At 45.2% G+C, this 19,824-nt stretch overlaps 1 protein-coding gene and 1 non-coding gene across 6 annotated transcripts in view; both read right to left on the minus strand.

Moving 5' to 3' along the window:
* KAZN (kazrin, periplakin interacting protein) overlaps window positions 1-19,824 on the minus strand; it is a 1,355,161-nt gene that overhangs the window by 784,420 nt on the left and 550,917 nt on the right. The gene's annotated exons all lie outside the window — the stretch shown is intronic.
* Window positions 3,317-3,479, minus strand: LOC138474906 (U1 spliceosomal RNA). The gene has a single exon (XR_011269128.1). It is a non-coding gene; the product is annotated as a U1 spliceosomal RNA (small nuclear RNA).

Raw genomic sequence — 19,824 nt, forward strand, 5'->3', positions numbered from 1 at the left:
TCGCCGGTGGGTCTCTGCGGGTAGTCAACATGCCACATGCCTCACGGGGGCATGGCATGCCTGCTGCGACGTTTTATTTATTTACTTGGGGTCTACTGTAAACCCCCAAATAACAGGTGCCGCCGGGCTGAGCTTCAGTGAAGATAAATCATCCACACCTGCGTTTTTCCAAGTTACCCCACTTCCTGGAAATGTAGAGCAGAAGGCATTCAGTGCTTACGTTTTTGGGAGTTACTGACTTCGGTGACAAAAGTAATGGGAGTCAATAGTTACGGGAGATCCCAAGTGCCATTGTCCTGCCCTCCCTGTTTCCAAACATGAAAAGGAAACAGGCGGCAAAGTAGCAATTGGATGATTTGGGGGTGGGGGCGGGGGAGTTTAAGAATACTTCTTCCTCAACTCAGTGCTCAGAGGGGCTGGGATATAGACATGATCGAAATCTGGACTGCACTCAGGAGTTTACCCAATTTGTTTCACACGTGGGGTCTTATTGTGCTTGAGCCAAATATTCTTTAGTACAATCAGTGTTCAATCTAAAAGTTGTATATACTTGCAACCAGTGGATTAAGTGGGATGTACACAGTGGAGGATGGACTCTCATTAGGGGGCGTGGCTTACGTATGTGTGCTTTTAGGCCGCACATCCTAACGGGAGTCCCCTCTCCCCATGCCAATGGAGAAAGCAGTGGAGCTGGGGCGCAATGGCCACTGGCATTATTACCTTTCGTGCGCCCAGCCCTTCGGGGCTGCACACACCAAAAGGTGTGCCACCATTGTGCCTCGGCTCTCACACGCAGCAGGCCCCCTTTCCATTCGAGGCACCGCGTGGTTAAAAACGACGGGCTCCTTGAATGAAAGGACTGCCTGCCTTCTTTAAAAGGCTTTGTGCTGCATGTGGACTCTTTACTCTGAAACAAAAGGAGAGACTGGGCCCTCCAGCCCCCCTCCTGTTTCGGAGTTGAGAGTAATCTGGCCGCCATGTAGCTGAAGCCGCGGTTACACTGGCTGTCTGCAGATGTCAGTACTTCCGAAGTGTGACACCTGCAGGCAGTTAATGCAACTGTGCAGCGCTCCGGCTACACGGCTCTCTGAGGTGTCGGCGTGGGCCCCGGCTCAAGAGCCCTTTCTGGAGACTGCCGGGGCGTAGCCCCCTAACCCCAAGCTCACTTAAAGGCCTGCTTAGAGCAGGATTGTTTCGCATCCATGTGTTTCAGATTTTAATACATCAGGAGCTCATGTTCTCAAAAGAGAAATAATGAAATGTTAAATCAAGGAGTACTCATTTTACCCTATTTTATTCAGTGTATAAATAATAATATATTCATATTTTCACACTTAAATAAGCTAGTAGCAGTGCGCAAACGCCACGCCGCAGTAATGCAAATTACCCATGTGGTAATGCAAATTACCCATGTGGTCTCTCTGCAATGTTGTTAAACAGGGATTTGCGGGCAGAATGGCACACAAATCTCCGTTTTTCGGCGAAAATAATTCCATGAATCAGCCCCTTAGTCTTTTAACACTCATGTTTAAGTCTGTTATTTATGTTCATGAAATTAATCCACCAAAAAAGAAAACGGGTAAAGAAAGCTTTTTCTTCATTTTATATACAACTCATACCTACGATCTAATTAACAAAAAATCCAAACTACCATAGAAAGATGGATACAATCTTGGACTAATAGTGGATTGAGCTGGAAAGCCACCTTTGGTGAGCAAGCAATCCAGGGACACAGGTCTCACAGAGAATAATAATTCATGATTTTCAAATCAAAGGAGCTGGCATTGTCCTTTTGGACCGTAGGGGCTCTTCCTGCGGCCACAGTGTGCCGACTACAGCAAAATGCAAGGTGAAGCGAGAGCCTTTGCCAATAGGCATGGGCGACATGGTTTTTCATCTGGGGATTTTCAGGAAAGAGAAACTGTTGCTTTTGTTCACAGACCACATCAAGGCAGGCCAATTGGGCAGGGTTTGTCCATCCACCTAGTAGCTCAGTACTTGACCAGGAAATCTGACAGAAGAGGCACGGTGGGCCTGTTTATTGCACCCACCCAAATGCCCTACTCCAACATTTTAACACAAGGACCGTGGAGGAGAGATTGCCTGCAGTTTATATGACCAAAGGAGGCTCACTTAGGCTTTTACTCAATTCTCCTTGATTCCTCTAGTCTTGATGAGGATTGGGAGCGAGGGTGACCCAGTGATCAGGTGGTTCCACTGTGGTAAAAGGGAGACAGACGGTGGTGGAGCCAGTTTGGGGGATGCGTTCTTCAACGACTCATCATCATCCTCTCCGCCAGATTATAGAGATCCTGTTGAATGTGATAGTCTGGAGATCGAATGGGATGGCTGTAGACCTGGTCTGTCCCAAGAGTTAGCCTTGGCGGTTAAAAGCACTTCATTCACATGCTATGCATTGCAGCACTTTTAAAACGTGGTGCGTTTCAAGAGGCTCTCTTCCCAAGTTGTCTTTTTTTTCAAAGGCTTTCCAGTTCCTTCTGGATGGTTTTGATTTGGGGATGCCTAAATCTACCTTTTTTTTTTGTAGCGGATTGCCATTAATGCATTCCGGGAACCTTGGGGTAAGCAGTCAGTTGGTGAACCACTGACATCTCGGCTTCTTCAGGGTTGTCAATTGCCCAGCCTGTAAATCATGGAAAAAGGAAGTGTCGCTGTGCCAGGGGTTTAGAGCTGAGACAGGGGTCATTTGATTCCCAAGGCTCCCCTAGGTAGCTCAATGTTTAAGCAATGAATGCTACAGTACATTATTTTAAGACAATAAATCCTCTTGACACAATATGTAAGATACCAAAAGGAGGCAAGTATCACATAACAAACGTTTTTAATATATGTAAAGCAATCAACAAGTGATGAATCGACAAGGAAAAGCCAGTGAATAGACAACAACAAAAACATATAAGTCTCAAAACATATACAGCAAATTGGTGTGGTGTGACACACACCTGAGCTTAATCTGTTATTTCATCACAGAAAAAGATGCATTCAAGTCAAAGCGGTGGTGTCCAAAGAGCGACAGATATGCAGAAAGGAAAGGAGTAAAGGAGTGATAGGCTGAAAAAGTATAACCAGAAATGCAGTTAGTGTTAGCAGCAAAGTGGTAGGACCTGGGTGCGTCCGGCTGTCCTACCACGGTCTCAGGAAAAAATCCAAGACAAACACCTTTTTGTTGTGCTGCTCGGGTCAAGGAGTGTGTCCTTAATGTTCCCAGTATAAAGGTCTGGAAGGGTAAAATCAAACAGAAAAAATCCTGATAGTATTGTACAGGTATGTCGTCTGTTTCCAAGGTTTGCCTTTTCAGGGGATAGCGTGAACGCAGTCCCCCACTACCAGAAATAATGCAGTTGAGTATCCCGCATTTGGGGACATCGTAGGGGTCAGCAATCCGATGTGCAATGGATGAGCCTCACCCTGGGAGATCTGCCTTGGTGATCACAGATGCTCCCCAGCCTGGTCAGAGGTCTTTGGTTCCTACTTGGAAATTAACCATGGATTTACATGCATCCAATCTAATTCGTTGGAGCCCCTGGAAAGTGGGAACCTTTGCTTTGAGATTCTGGGATGTTTAAACATGGGACCAGGGTGTTCCATGGCTTAAACAGATCGCAGGAAATGGTGCTCATGGCAGCCTTGTGTCCTTCTCTTTTCCCTTCTGTGGAGCATTTGGATACTCTCGATGTCCTGCGGGCAGTGCTATTTAATCTACACAGGTGGGCATTTGTTGGTTCATCATATAGCTTCTTTGCAACTTTTGAGGCCTCATTATCTGAAAGCATGTTTGACTTCCCGGTTTATTTTTAACAAGGAGCTAGAACGAATTTGACAACCATATGAAAAAATAGCACTGCTGAAATACAGAAAATCACTAAGTAAACAAGCAGAAATAAAATGAATCAACAGAAAAGCTCAAATAACCCCATACTTTATGTAGTAAATTGGGTGTATCAATATTAACAATATTAACTATTGTGCTAACACTCGAGTCTGCACAGACGGTGCGATAGACCTGCAGAATTTAAATCATGCACAGCAGTAGGTAGCCATTGAGTTTTATCGGAAACGTGAAGAGCGTGGGAAGGTCTACCAATATTTTGGGATGTGCATCTAACTGTAGGGTCTTAACATTTAAACATAGTTTTCTATATTGGCTGATCATCATAGAGTCCAGGCTTCAGCTTAATCAACAAAATGAAACATGGCAGTGAATCAGATGCCAGAGTTAGGTGGGAATGAGGGATTTAATCATGTTCCTTAGACGGCCAATGCGTCTGTGCTGTATCTTACGATCTATGGTCAACCAAATGAGATTCCCTGGTCAAATCTCTTTCAAATGGCCCTGGCTCGTATACCGCCATGAACCTTGAAAGGCTCAAGTGCACACAATAGATTATGCACGACAGAACAATCGCATGTACCAGAAGCTTCCAGTGTTCATGATCTATCAGATAACAGATTTAAGAGCGAGCATAACAAATGACTGTCAGCTGATTTGGTGACTTCTCATCTGCAGGCCAAAAATGACCCTGTTAGAACCATTGGGTTCAAAAGGTAGTTATAAAAATGCAAAAGGTGACGGGGCGAGTGAAGTCCAGGAGCAGTGCCATAGATTTCTCAACCATTCATGCACAGCTGTAGCAACTGTGGCAAATTCTGCAGATCCCCCACTGGAACCCTGCCTAAAGTCTCCTACCAGGTCCCCAGGAGAGGGCAGATGCTTCCTGATCCCAAACCTGGGGGTGATGTACTGCAGGAGTATCACCTGGGTGGAGACCAGGCCCATGGCAATGGGGAGATTTCGCAGGGTGAGGCACAGTATTTCTCCTTGAAGAGGAATACTCCTACCACAGACTTAGAGGATGAATTGGCTTATTGCCCTTATGCTATATCTCGGCCCCCTACTAAGGCTGGAAAGGTACATTCTAAAGTAATGATTCAGCATAGTGTTGAACCCAAAGAACCAATCTTTTATACCCCTAAATCCCAGTATCCTCTCAAGGTCAAAAGTTTACCAAAAGGAACAGCGAACATCTTTTCCTGTCCAATCCGTCTCTCAAAAGGTTAAACCTCGTAACTCCTCTTTCAATAACATCAAGGGAGGAAAAATTATCTTTAAACCCTTTAAAGAAGTGAGGAAACAAAATTTCTCGAATGGTAGACTACAGGTTCCCGAGTTCCTCAAGGACTGTGATGAAGAAGAGGGCTAAAGAGGTATGTGGAAGCCAAAGTCAGGCAGGCCTAATAGCTTTTGTCAAGGTGAGGCAATTAGTTGTAAGGGCCTGTACTTGAAGCCAATCAATCCATTTGAGGTGCATAAAAGGCTGCAGCAGGAAGAGGAAGGAGCAGCAGAAAGAAGCTGGAGCAGGAGCTAGAAGGTCGGCAGAGGTAGCAGAAGAAGAAGCAGAGCACAAGGCTGGCAGTTCACTAGGATGGGTGGCCACAGAAGGGACGCCGGAGCAGAGGAAGAGCAGATTTCATCTGCAGGCTCAGAGTTAGTCCTGTGCTCACAAACCCTGTTTGGCTGACGCAGCATTGGAAGAGACTGGGAGAAACAGGTAGTCTTTCCAGGCACGGCTTATTGCTGTGAATAAAGAGCTGAAGTCGTGCATCTACCCAAGGCCCATGTGCAGAAGCAAGCCGAGGGAAGCTGGAGAAAGGAATACTCTCCATTAAGGAGGCCAGATTGGAGACACCCATGTTGCAGAGGGGCGTGGGTCCCAGGAGTGCCTGCAGCAGTAGCAGCAGAAGAAATTAAGTCGAGAAGTAGAAACAGCCCGCGGTCACTGTGATTGTGGAGTCGGTGAAGCAATCTCTGTACTCCAAATCATCAAGAATACCTTGCCGGTAACTAACCAGCTTAATTTATACTCGCAGGCAAGCAAGTGTGTGTAAAAGTTGTTTGCAGAAGTGGAAGTCTTTTTAACAAGGGAATTGTATCACACAGTTATATCATCAAAGCTAATGTACCAGCGTGAAGAGAAACCCTTTCTTCTCCCCATTGTTAACTATAAACTGTTGCTGAATGGTCGCTTGTCTCCTATTAAAGAGGAGAACATTGCCAGTAACTCTTATATGGTAGAAGCTGACTTTCCCGCAATGTTACAAGCCCATTTAACTTTAAAAGAGATCACACACATGAAATGTTTCCCAATTTCTTTTGAAACAGAACTCGGACCGAAAAGAGGGAACGCCCATCTTTAAATTGGTAGTTAATTCTCAAAACAAAATTGCATGTACCTAATTTGGTTTCAACAGAGAAACTGACTCCTTGTAGCATACTGTATCCCTATGTAGCGGTCGTAGAATTTGTTGAAGTCAAACGAAGAACAAGTATTAATCAAGCCAGTAGATCAAACACCGTTAAAGTGAAACCAGCTCAATTAAGAACGGAATACCATTGTTTTAAAGATGCTGAAGCTGTTGTAAACCTGGAGTCCTCTGATAACAAAGTGACAAGGTTATCCAAGACTGGACGAGTGGCAATACAGCTTTGGGGTAACTACTGGAGACAAGAAGGTGTATATGTAGCCGGGGAATGGAGCTGGGTACTTGTTAAAACAAACTCATTCAAATGTGTAGAGCCGAGAGAGTTCAAGTTAAGAAGAATCAGTCAGAGCTAAAAACAGATAGTCTGGTAGCTGCAAGACAGAAAGGAAAGGCAAAGAGGCTGCCCTTTCTTGCCATACAAGAGAGGAGAGTGCCTTGCCAACCTGTAGAGGTCGAGAGTCTTGTTGAAGTGGCCTAAAATACAAAGACGCAGTAGCAGCAGTAGAACTGTACTTGTCGATACTTTTGTCAGAACATTATGATTTGAATGTAGAAGAAGCAGATGCAAACTGTGGGGCAAGGGAGCCTGCTCTCCCATGATCAGTGGCAGAGGGGAGTTGCTAGAGAGAAAGCAAGCTCTAAGAAGAAGTATCTTGACAAACTGTATTCAAATACGCAGCAGAAGTTACATGAAGAAGAGCTGTTGCTAAGCAGAAGAGGTAGGAGGTTGTCCAGAAATACAATTGGTGCTGTTTTCTTTGTGGAACTGGGAAAGGGAATCTTTTCATTTCGTAAACAAGGAACTGCTGCTATCAGTGACATTTTGTTTGTGTGAACACGCATTTCTTTGTAACTTTAAGACTTGATTCAAGACTTTCTTTTCCTTGGAGAAAATTGACTTGTGGACATTCCTGGGGAGCAAGATCTGCCCAGGATGAGTGGAAGTAATCCAAGACACTGGCTATTTGGTCACCTTTTATTTATGTTGTTTATATGTTACTTTGAATGTTTCTGTTGTTTAGTGTGAGGGTTAGTTTTGTGTATGGCAGGAGGTTTTCCCTTATATCCTAGAGTAGGTAGGACATTCCCTGGTAGAGCAGGTTTAGTTAGGGTTTATTTTCTATTTTTGTGTAAAATAAAATATCAAACCTTGAGAAAACTAAACATAGTCGTGAGTCTCACATAACTGACCCCTCACATAACCAGGACAGCTACTTAACCTGCATAGTATTTGGTGAGTCACTGTGTAGATCCAACAGGATATGTGTCTCATCAATCTTGACCATGCTCCTTAATTTACTAGGCAAGGGGAAACAAATGGATATTAATCAGGAGAGGGGGATAAGTCCACAGGCCAGACGAACATATGTAGAGGAAACATGTTCTATTTGGTTAAGTACATGCAACTGAGTCGGATACCATGGGTCACAGAATCAAATGTCACTCATAGATCTAGTAGGATCAGGCTGATTCAATCTCTTAGGTTTAGCAGCTTCGTTCTGACATGAATGCGTTTGCGGTATCAGAATTGTGATGAAAACCAGATCTGAGGCCAAACAAAAGATCACTGCTCTTAACAGTCCAAGAACTGAGCAGTGACTTTGGCATCAAAGACTGCGCAAATGAAGTGGCAACTGAAGATGGGCCTAAAGTGAACAGGTTTATTAGGATCCAGTTTCGGCTTTTGTACTAAGGTACAATAATGCCCTGCTTTAGACCATTAGGACATTCTCCTCTATGCTGGTAGCATAAATCAACAAAGTTAGATCACCTGAAAGAAAGATTACTTTGTCCATAATGGAGTGCTGGAAGGACATCTAGTTGGGGCAAGGATTATTTGATACTTTCTGACATCATTTGTGGCTTCCCAAAAAGGAAAAACAAAAAGTATTTTATCCTATTTCTGAGGCATGCCCCTGGAGCAGGCTGCCAGGGATCTCTTAAAGCTAGGGCATTAAACGTGTCAAGAACCTAATCTGCTTACCTAGGGTTCAGTGTTGCCAGAACATTAATCTGCTAGCACTTTAGCATTGCCAGAAAAGCACTCTTTTCCTCATAGGGAAGAACCTTGTCACTGCTTGGACCTTGGTGAACCCTATAGGGTAGAGATTTCACATTGCTGGTACTTTTAAACTGTCCTCCTTAGGCCAGTACTTTAGTTCTGGTAGAACTCCACTCACATTCTTCAGAAAAGGGCTTTAGCGCCAACAGAGCATTCACTTGTAGGGAAGAGCAGTTCGGAATGCTAGGTCCACACCATTTTCAACATAGGGTTCCCCTAACACCGCCAGGACTTCAATCTTTCCCCCTTAGGATAGGACTGCCAGGAGCTTCATATGAACTCCCCATCGAGAAGCTGTATAGGTTACATGGCATTTATTGACCATCCTTAGGACAGTGGGTTAGAGCTATTAGGGCCATGCTATGTTCTCCTTAGGGTAGTCAATATCTCAATGTTCTCCACTTAGGGTAGGGCATGAGCCCTATCAGGGTATTGCCATGCTCTCATGGAGGCAACTAGGGATGTTGATCTGCCAGCCCCTCAATATGCTGGGCCTAGCGCTACCAGAAACTCCACATGTTTCACTAACACATTTACCAGCTCAAGTACTAAGCATTCTTTATTGACATCATGTGCCCCTTTGATGATGCCAAGGACCCGAACATCCTCAGCCTTCTCTATGGAATATTAAGGACAGGAATGTGCATGTCCTTGGGCAAATAAATGTGCCCTGTACCACAGAAGGAATTTCTGCTGCATCTATGCCCCTTGATGATCAGGTGATTACTGGTATATGCTACTTGACATTAACGCTTCAGGGGGAAAACCTTGCTCACATCCAAAGACCATTACAATACATCTCACAGCGCTGGCTTACAGCACAGTCATCTGAGGAAAATATTATGGAAAGATAGTGAACCTGTAAAATAAAGAAAACTTGAAAAGCAGAAGTTTTCCAAAATCTTATTTGTTCCATTGAAGGGTACACATAAAGATGGTGATACAAGACAATGGGTGGAGTTGGATGCCCCAATATTTGACCTCTAGTAAGTGGAACACAGTCAGGTGAAAGGGACCCTGCAGCACGTTGCCAGCTGTTACAAAAAGCTGTGCTGTAAACTACCTGCTGCCTGCTTGCCGGGAGCAACAGAAGCCGCCCGAAGCAGGAGTAAACAGAATGAAGACGAGTTAGCTGACCAGACAAGCACTGAGTCAGTGGACCAAACAAGAAGTCACCAGGAAGCCTTGAGCACTGCTAGAGAAGCCCGGTAAGCCCAGAGAACCTAAATGCATTACCAGGATGGCTGAAAGTGGTTGTCGGGTAGCACTGAGAGTGCGAGACGAAGTTACTGAAAATAACGACCAATTTGATGCAAATGAGAACATTGCTGAAAATAATTAACACACTTTTACAAACGAGGAAAGCATTGAAAATAATGAACAGAACAATGCAAACAAGAATATTGTGAAGGAAGGGTCGGTGACCCAGTATTCTGGAGAAGAAAAACTGTATATGAATATTGTTGAAAGAAATGAAAATACAAACCTTAACAAAAGGAACGGATATAAATACATGCAATGTTGAAAAGGGTTTGGAGACCCAGCATTTTTTATTATCTTTATTTATCAAATTCAAACAAGTACATGTAAGATATAATACAAACCGAAATCAACATAGAATACAGTATATCTTATCATATACATCTATTAGAATTCACCATACCCCAAGAAAATCAATAAAGAGATATTCATAAACTAAAGAAATATATATTCATTGGAATCATAAAACATTTTTCTAATAATATCAAATTCTACACAATAGATATATTTAAAATTCTCAACATATAGACAAGAGACAAGACAGACAAATAACTACATGCACACTAACTACTACAAATAAGGCAAGTACTAGTGCGAGTATTCAGTCACTTAGAATAATGGGTCATACATTTAATATACCATTACCATATAAATCACTAAAAGATTTCCATAAAATCCAATAAGCTTCCTCTTTACCCTTTCTCCTACACATGACTAATTCAAAATAGGATAGTATCATCACCACATCATTAATCCATTCTTCCACCGTTGGCTTCTTTCTGGTCTTCCATACTTTCAAAATCTGCTTCGCTGCTATCACCAGGATTCTATCTCTCCAAGAGCCATCAAACTGCGTCCAGTGTTTGCTAATATTGTTATTGTTATTTTGCATTTATATAGCGCCTTATATACCATTGGTATGGTCTGAAGGCGCTGGTAGGTTGAACGCCCTTGGGAACCGAAGTTCAGATCAGTAGAGAGAGACAAAAGGTGCATGTGAGCAGCAGGTATCTGTGCAGCTCGTGCAGTATCCGTGTAATTGCTGCTTCTTAGTGGTAGGTGTGGTGGTTGAGAGGTCAAGAGTATGTGCTCGTTCTGGCAGGATTTATCCAGACCGGATGTGGCTGCGTTAGGCCTGAGGAGAACGCCTGGCTGGGGGGTGAGTAACCAGCAGTGTTTACTCAGAATGATGTGGAATGAGCGGCGGATGTTGGTATGAGAACAGTTATACCGAATGGTGTCATAGTATCTCTGTGTTCTAGTTGAGTGGTGATGTAAAGGAGAGAGTAAGCGTGGTGGTGAGATATGATGGGTTATGTGCTCTTTCAGACGTTCTGTGCATTACAAACCCTACTATATACGTCACGTAATTCTATGCGCTCCAGTCCGTTCCATGCACTCTTATCCACTCCATGCATCCCAGTCAGCTCCATACACTCCGGTCCGCTCCACGCATTCATGCATTCCAGCTCACCCCGCGCATTCGAGTCCGCCAAGCGTGCTCCAGTCTGCCCTACACATACACTCTTGTCTGCCTCATGCATGGACACCTGTCTGCCCCATGCCTGCACTCCTGCCTGCCCCATGCCTGCACTCCTGCCTGCCCCATGCCTGCACTCCTGCCTGCCCCATGCCTGCACTCCTGCCTGCCCCATGCTCTACGCATTCATCCATTCTATTCATCCCTCTACGCGCCCTCACCCCCTCTACGCACTCTATTCCCTCATCTGTTCTATACACTTTTCTACTCCTCTGCTCTATCCATTCATCCACTCCTCTGCTCTATCCACTCATCTGTTCTGTCGGCTTATCCGTTCATCCACTCAATCCATTCAATCCACTCCATCTACTCATCCTCTCTGTACACTTTGTCCGGTCAACCGCTCTATCCACTCATCCGCTCTATCCACTCATCCGCTCTATCCACTCATCTGCTCTATCCACTCATCCACCCACCCATTCATCCGCTCTATCTATTCATCCTATCCTCTCTATACACTCATCCGTTCTATCCACTCATCCACTCTATCCACTCATCCGCTCTATCCACTCATCCGCTCTATCTACCTATCTCAACCGTTCTATCCACTCATCCGCTCTATTTAATCATCCGCTCTATTTACTCATCCGCTCTATCCATTCATCTGCTTTATCCACTCATCCACCCACCCATTCATCCATTCTATCCTCTCTATACACTCATCCGCTCGATCCACTCATCCACTCATCTGCTCTATCCACTCATCCACTCATCTGCTCTATCCACTCATCCACTCATCTGCTCTATCCGCTCTATCCACTCATCCGCTCTATCCACTCATCCGCTCTATCCACTCATCCGCTCTATCCACTCATCCGCTCTATCCACTCATCCGCTCTATCCACTCATCTGCTCTATCCACTCATCTGCTCTATCCACTCATCCGCTCTATCCACTCATCCACCCACCCATTCATCCACTCTATCTATTCATTCTATCCTCTCTATCCACTCATCCGCTCTATTTACTCATCCGCTCTATCCATTCATCTGCTTTATCCACTCATCCACCCACCCATTCATCCATTCTATCCTCTCTATACACTCATCCGCTCGATCCACTCATCCACTCATCCGCTCGATCCACTCATCCACTCATCTGCTCTATCCACTCATCCACTCATCTGCTCTATCCACTCATCCACTCATCTGCTCTATCCACTCATCCACTCATCTGCTCTATCCGCTCATCCGCTCTATCCGCTCTATCCACTCATCCGCTCTATCCACTCATCCGCTCTATCCACTCATCCGCTCTATCCACTCATCCGCTCTATCCACTCATCCGCTCTATCCACTCATCCGCTCTATCCACTCATCCGCTCTATCCACTCATCCGCTCTATCCACTCATCCGCTCTATCCACTCATCCGCTCTATCCACTCATCCGCTCTATCCACTCATCCGCTCTATCCACTCATCCGCTCTATCCACTCATCCGCTCTATCCACTCATCTGCTCTATCCACTCATCTGCTCTATCCACTCATCTGCTCTATCCACTCATCCGCTCTATCCACTCATCCACCCACCCATTCATCCGCTCTATCTATTCATTCTATCCTCTCTATCCACTCATCCGCTCTATCCACTCATCCGCTCTATCCACTCATCCGCTCTATCCACTCATCCGCTCTATCCACTCATCCGCTCTATCCACTCATCTGCTCTATCCACTCATCTGCTCTATCTACCTATCTCAAACGTTCTATCCACTCATCCACTCATCCGCTCTATTTACTCATCCGCTCTATTTACTCATCCGCTCTATTTACTCATCCGCTCTATCCACTCATCTGCTCTATCCACTCATCTGCTCTATCCACTCATCCACCCATCCATTCATCCATTCTATCCTCTCTATACACTCATCTGCTCTATCCACTCATCTGCTCTATCCACTCATCTGCTCTATCCGCTCTATACACTCACCTATACAGTCATCCGTTCTATACACTCATTCGCTCTGTACATTCATCTGCTCCAGCGATCTACACACCCTCTGCACTTCCATATTCATCAGTTATCCACACTCATGTGCTCTACCTACTCATCCGCTCCATATACTCACCTGTTCTACACATTTATCTGGTTTACGTTAATCTGTTCTGGACATTCATCTGTTTTACGTACTCTTGCGTTCTACTCACTTTTCTGTATTTGCGCACTCATCCGCGCTACACGCTCATCCACTCACCATGTTCATCCATTCCATACACTCATCCGATCTACATATTCATTCGATTTCCACACTCCTTTGAACTATATAGGTATCTGTTCTTCCATTCATGCATTCTTCCACTCAGCGCATTCATTTGTTCCACCTGTTTCATCCATTCTAACTAATTCATCCACACCATTCACTTGTTCACTCTGCATGCATTCTGTCCATTTCAGGAGTTTAAATCTCTTTACTGTTTCCGTATGATTTACTCTTATTGGCCATTTCACTGCTATGATCTAGTTTATTCGTTTAATTCTGTTTGTCCTTCTAGTTTATATTAGGGGTTATTAGTTCTCAGTTTCTTGCATCAGGCGGTTTGATGGATTGGAGTCATTGAGTTGCTGTTGGTCTGTTTGGGTTAGTTTGGTACTGGTTGGTTTTAGGGGAAGAGCCAGGTTTTCAGTAGTTTGCGGAAAGACGTTAAATCCTCAGTTAGGCGGATGTGGGGTGGGAGCGAGTTCCAAAGCATGGGGGCCAAGGCTGAGAATGTTGATCCGCCTAACCAGCTTGAGTTTGTCTTCGGTATGACTAGGAGGCCGGCAGAGCTTGATCTAAGGGTACGTAGTGGGTGGTAGGGTTTTAGCTTCTCTTGAAGATATTGAGGTCCGGTTTTGTGCCGTGCTCGATGGGAGATGCACAAGGTTTTGAAAGTCACCCTTCGGGCTACTGGGAGCCAGTGCAGCGTCTTAAGGGCTGGGGAGATGTGGTCTCTTGGGCGAGCGCAAGTAGCAATTTGGCTGCAGCGTTTTGTGCCCTTTGGAGTTTAGTCAGTTGGTACGCGTGGACTCCGAGGTATAGGGGGTTTGCGTAGTCCAGTCTTGATCTAACGATTGATTGGACCGCAGAGAGTCTGTTGGGAAAGGAGAGATATGGAAAGATGCACCTAAGGGTTTTAAGGTGGTAGTGGCAGGACTTTGAGACATTGTTGACTTGGCGCGAGAGTGTTAGGTCTGAATCTAGGGTGCATCCAAGATTTTTCACTGATTTGGAGGGGGTCGGTGAATTGCCCATGGCTGATGGCCAGGGTGGTGGGTGTGGAAGAAGTTTGGAGTTGCCACATACCATGATTTCCGTTTTGGAGGGGTTTAACAAGAGGTGGCTTTGGGTCATCCAGAGTTCTATGTCAAGGAGGCAGGAGGCCAGGTCTGGTCGGGAGTTTTAGAATTAGTTGAGTGTCGTCGGCGTAGTTGTAGCACAGGATATTGTGCAAACGAATTATTGGTGGGAGGGTGATCAAGTAGAGATTGAACAGGAGGGCAGATAGGCATGCTCCTTGTGGGACTCCCGTGTCGACTGGTCGGGCTTGGGAGGTATAGGTGGAGAGTATTGTTATTTGGTACCGATTTTTGAGGAATGAAGCTATCCATTTAAGAGCGGTTCCACGAATTCCTAGGGAGTGGAGGCGGTTTAGGAGGATTGAGTGATTGCTTGTGTCAAAGGCACAAGGAGGTCAAGGAGGATTAGTGCTGCGCATCCCGCAGAGTCTGCCGTCATTTTAAGTCATCCCAAATTGAGGTTAGGGTGATTTCAGTTCCGTGACGGGCTCTGAAACCTGATTGAGCGGGGTCTAGGAGATTGTTGACTTCGACAAAGGCATTTAGTTGGGAGTAGGCGGTTTGGTCAATGAGTTTTGCAAGGAATCTGGTGTTTGAGATGGGGCGGTAGTTTTTGGGCTCGAGCGAGGATTTTTTAATTAGAGGTTTGACATGAACCGTTTTGAATGCGTCGGGAAAGATACCAGAGGAAAGGGAGGCATTTATGATGGATCTTGCGTGTTCTCCTGCGCAGGTGGAAGCGAACATTTCTTTGAGGGTTGTGGCTGGGCAAGGGTACAGCGGCGAGCCAGATGGTCTGCGGGCAGAGAGAAGTTTGAGAAATTGCTCTGGTGATATTGGACTAAAGGATTCGAACGTTGGTTGCGTAGTGGTCGTGGCTGGTGGGCCGGCCGGTATGGGGGGAGAATTGCTTGGTGGATGTAAGAGAGCCAGTTCAGCCAGAACAGCTAGAGTATTTGTTCTTTCGAGATCCGTGGTGTAAAAGTGGAGGAGAGTGAGTTGCACAGTGATTGTGAGGGAGTCGGGACTGTCGTGTTACAAGCCGGATTGGTGAATTCGGAGATGATTTTGTGGAGTTCTTTGCTTGGGTTTTTGCAGTTTAGGATTCGGGAGTTGTAGTGGGCTTTTTTTGCTTTCCGGATTTCGGCCTTGTAGTGATAAAGGTGTCGGGCCAAGGTGGCCCTTCTCTCCTGGGTTTTAACTTTCTGCCATTTACATTCTAGGTATTTATATAGTTGTTTGGTGATCTTCAACTCAGACGTGTACCAACTGGGGAAGAGGCCACAGCGGGTTGATGGTTTGCAAGGGGGTGTGAGCCGCATCAGAGATGCGTTGAGCCATGCGTCAAAGGCGTCAGGGGTTAGTTGTTTGTTGAGTTGGGAGGTAGGTGGTGGAGACTGGAGGAGTGCGTCGGCTAGGTCCGGGATGATTATTAGTTTTTTCCAGCACTTGCGTAGATTCGGAGGTTGAGATTCAAGTACGGGAAGGGGGTCGGGTGAATGCATGGCGAACGAGAGAATGAAGTGATCGGACCAGAGGATAGGGGTGGGGGGGTTTAAATGAATCAGGGTGTTGGAACTAAAGATTGCATCAAGAGTGTGTCCTTTGTAGTGAGTCGGGCCGTTTATGTGGGGTTGGAGGTTAATTGCGTCCAAACTGTCAACCAGAGAGTGTGTCATAGGGTTGGTGGGGATGTCGAGCCATATGTTGAAGTCTCCAAGCAGGGTGAGGTTGGGATGGTTTAGTTGAAGGGTGGCAATACAGTCGCAGAGGTTGTTTGCGAATTGTCCATCGTAGCCAGGGGGCCTGTAGATTATTAGGAAGCTGTGTGAGAGCGACTGGGAGAGGGATAGTTTAACGAGGAGAGATTCGCAGGAAGGAATGGAAGGTTGGTTCTCGATGATTGAGGCGTGGAAGAGAGACTTGTAGACGAATGCTACTCCTCCTCCTCTGGAGGGATGGTTCAGTGGGATGAGGGAGTAGTAAGGGAGAAAGGCTTCATTAGTGATTGGAGCGAAGTCGTCCGAGAACCAAGTTTCGGTGATGAAAACCAGGTCCGGTTTGTCAGAGGCGAGGAGGTCAAAGATACAGTGTCTGTTTTTTGCTACGGATCAGGCATTAAATAGGATGCAGTTCACATCGGCAGGCGCGGTTGGTCTCGGAGACGAAGGGGGTGGTGGCTGAGAGAGTGGAGACTGGGGAGGGAGAGAGGTAGCAGGGGTGATGTTCAATGGGAATAGTGGGCGAGCAGAAAAATTGGGCATGGATAACATTGGCTGGTCGGCGGTGGGGTTCGGGGGAGGAGTGGTCTTAGGGTGGTTGGCTCGCCATCGTGCCCCTCTGGCTTGGTGTTTGGAGAGGCGAGTGGTAGGGAATGCAAAGGGGAGAGGGATGATTTGGGCAGGGGGGGGCGGGAGAGCAGGCAGATCGGGGAGTGGGGGTGGTCCACAGTGGTTGTTTCCGACAAACTCTGGTGAGGTGGGTGTACTCATGCTTGGTACAAGCTTTAGGTGAATTTTAGGAGGGTTTTCTAATTGTAGTTCTAAATTCAGTGAGGGCACACTTTTAGGCTTTCTAATTTTAGTTCCAAAGTTCAGTGGGGGCACGCTTTTAAGCACTCTTCTAAGTTCATTTTGAGGATGGGTGATATTGGACTATTAGGTGCACTTCTAGGTTTGTCTGTACACGGAGGTGATATTGAGCTATTAGCACTATTAGGCATACCTCTAGATTCAGCTGTACACAGAGATGATATTAGGCTATTAGGTGCTATTAGGTACACTTCTAAATTCAACAGCACACAGAGATGGTATTAGGTCTACCTCTAGATTCAATTTGGTATAGAGGGGATATTAGGCGCAGTTCTAGATTCGATTGTACACTGAGATGATATTCGATCTACCTCTAGATTTAATTTTATATAGTGATGTTAACAGGTCTATCTGTAAATTCAATATTTTTTCTTTTTTTGTAGAGGGGATATTAGACTATTAGGCACACTTCTCTCAATTCGACTTTATACAGGCAGCGTATTAGGCATGATTCTAAAATCAACTTTGTACAGAAAGGTTATTAGGGAGATTAGTCGATTCAACCAGGCACGGTATTAGGCACGCAGTTCTAGATTCGATTGTATACTGAGATGATATTAGATCTACCTCTAGATTTAATTTTGTATATTGATGTTATTTTGTCTATCTCTAGATTCAGTTTTTCTTTTATTTTTTTTGTGTAGAGGGGATATTAGACTGTTAGGCACACTTCTCTCAATTCGACTTTATACAGGCAGCGTATTAGGCATGATTCTAAAATCAACTTTGTACAGAGGGGTTATTAGGGAGATTAGTCGATTCAACCAGGCACGGTATTAGACCAATAGGATATTGGGCCCACTTCCGATTCAACATTCACAGTGGGGCAATTGGGACACTTCTAGATTCACAGATGTTATTTGGCGCACTTCTAAATTCAACTCTCACAGAGGCTATTTGGCACACTTCTAAGTTCGACTTCTAGTGCACTTCTAAATTCAACTTTCACAGAGAGTCTATTGGGTGTACTTTTAAATTCAACTTTCACAGAGGCTATTTGGCACACTTCTAATTTCGACTTCTAGTGCACTTCTAAATTCAACTTTCACAGAGAGTCTATTGGGTGTACTTTTGAATTCAACTTTCACAGAGAGGCTATTGGTCACACTTCTAGATTCAGCTTTCACAGGGGTGCTATTGGGCACCCTTCTAGATTCAACTTTGCACGGAGGTGTTACAGGGCACACTTCTAAATTCAACTTTGCACAGAGGTGTTACAGGGCACACATTCTAAATTCACAGAGGGGCTATTGGGCACACTTCTAATACAACTTTCAATGAGCGGCAATTGGCCACACTTTTAAGTTCAACTTTCACCTAAAGGCATTGAGCACACTTCTAAATTCAACTTCAAATGCACCTCTAAATTCAACTTTTACAAAGAGTCTATTGGCACACTTTTAATTGATTTTCACTGAGAGTCTATTGAGGGCACTTCTAAATTCAACTTTGCATAGGGGTGTTACAGGGCACACATTTAAATTCAGCTTCTAATGCACTTCTAAATTAAACTTTCACAAAGGGGCTATTGTGCACACTTCTAAGATCCACTTTCACCAAGCGACCGTTGGGCACACTTCTAAGTTCAAGGAGAGGCTATTGGGCACACTTCTAAATTCAGCATTCAATGAGCAACTGTTGGACACACTTCTAAATTCAAGGAGAGGCTATTGGGCGCACACTTCCAAATTCAACATTCAATGAGTGACTGTTGAGCACGCTTCTAAATTCAACATTCAATGAGGGACTGTTGGGCACACTTCTAAATTCAAATTTACATGTATAGGACTGAGTTTCCTAATGCAATTATTTTACAGATATGGGATTCTAGGGTGAGTGGTAGGGTAGTATGGCTAGAAGTAATTGCTTCTGTCCCCGCCCTTGCCACACCTACTTATTGTCGGCTTCTTGCTTCTCCTGCGGATACCTGCAGATACTGCCTGGAACCGTCACGGAAGGAGCCGTCCTTCGCCTTGGGTCCTTAGCCGAAGGGCTGCCGGGCAGAGGGCTGCCCCGGGAGGACTGGTTATGAATGGGAGTCCTCTTGCCAGAACCAATCAGAGTGGAGGGCGGGGTGAGAGGCGGGCTGGGAACCAGGAAGCGCTGGCGATGGCTGCGCGTGGGTGAATGGAGGAAGGGGGATGGAAGCTATGGGGATGGGGCCCAACGGGCACTTCAGGTGTTAGCAGATTAGAGTCAAAGGAAGCGGGAGGCAGCGAGGGTTGCGGGCGGTGGAATTCGGGGCCTGGGGCTGGGAGATTGGGCTTATTGGTGCAGATGCACCTTAAACTAAATAAGGAGAGCCACAAAAGGGGGCAAACTCACCCAAGGAGCACGGCAGCACAAAGCAACACCTGTAACGGCCTTCTTGGAAATTTAATGGATAGGGATAGAGTCATATATAATCTATCAAGTACCTCACACCAGAAGGTTACTACTCTGGGACAGGACAATAACATATGAAGTAACGTCCCCTTTTCTTCCTAGATCCCCAACACAAATCATCATTTACTAACACTAAGGCACACATACGTTCAGGCATCCAATATAGTCATCCCAAAACTTTTTGATGGATAAGCCGTAGCTTAAGATCCATTTTGCTACTATATCCAGTTTGCCATACATATTTCCAGACTTCATCAGTAATAGCACAACCCAAATCTGAATCCCATTTCCATTGCAGAATATTCCATGATTCTAAAAGACAAAATATGGTCCATACTGCTGGTTTCTTCTCTACTGGGTTGGGTAACATACTAAACCCCCTGACCAAAGGACATTCTAGTTCCTTATATCTACATTTCTCCTTTGC

Source organism: Ambystoma mexicanum, chromosome 8, assembly GCF_040938575.1.
Source record: "Ambystoma mexicanum isolate Mex_15411 chromosome 8, UKY_AmexF1_1, whole genome shotgun sequence".
NCBI lineage: Eukaryota > Metazoa > Chordata > Amphibia > Caudata > Ambystomatidae > Ambystoma > Ambystoma mexicanum.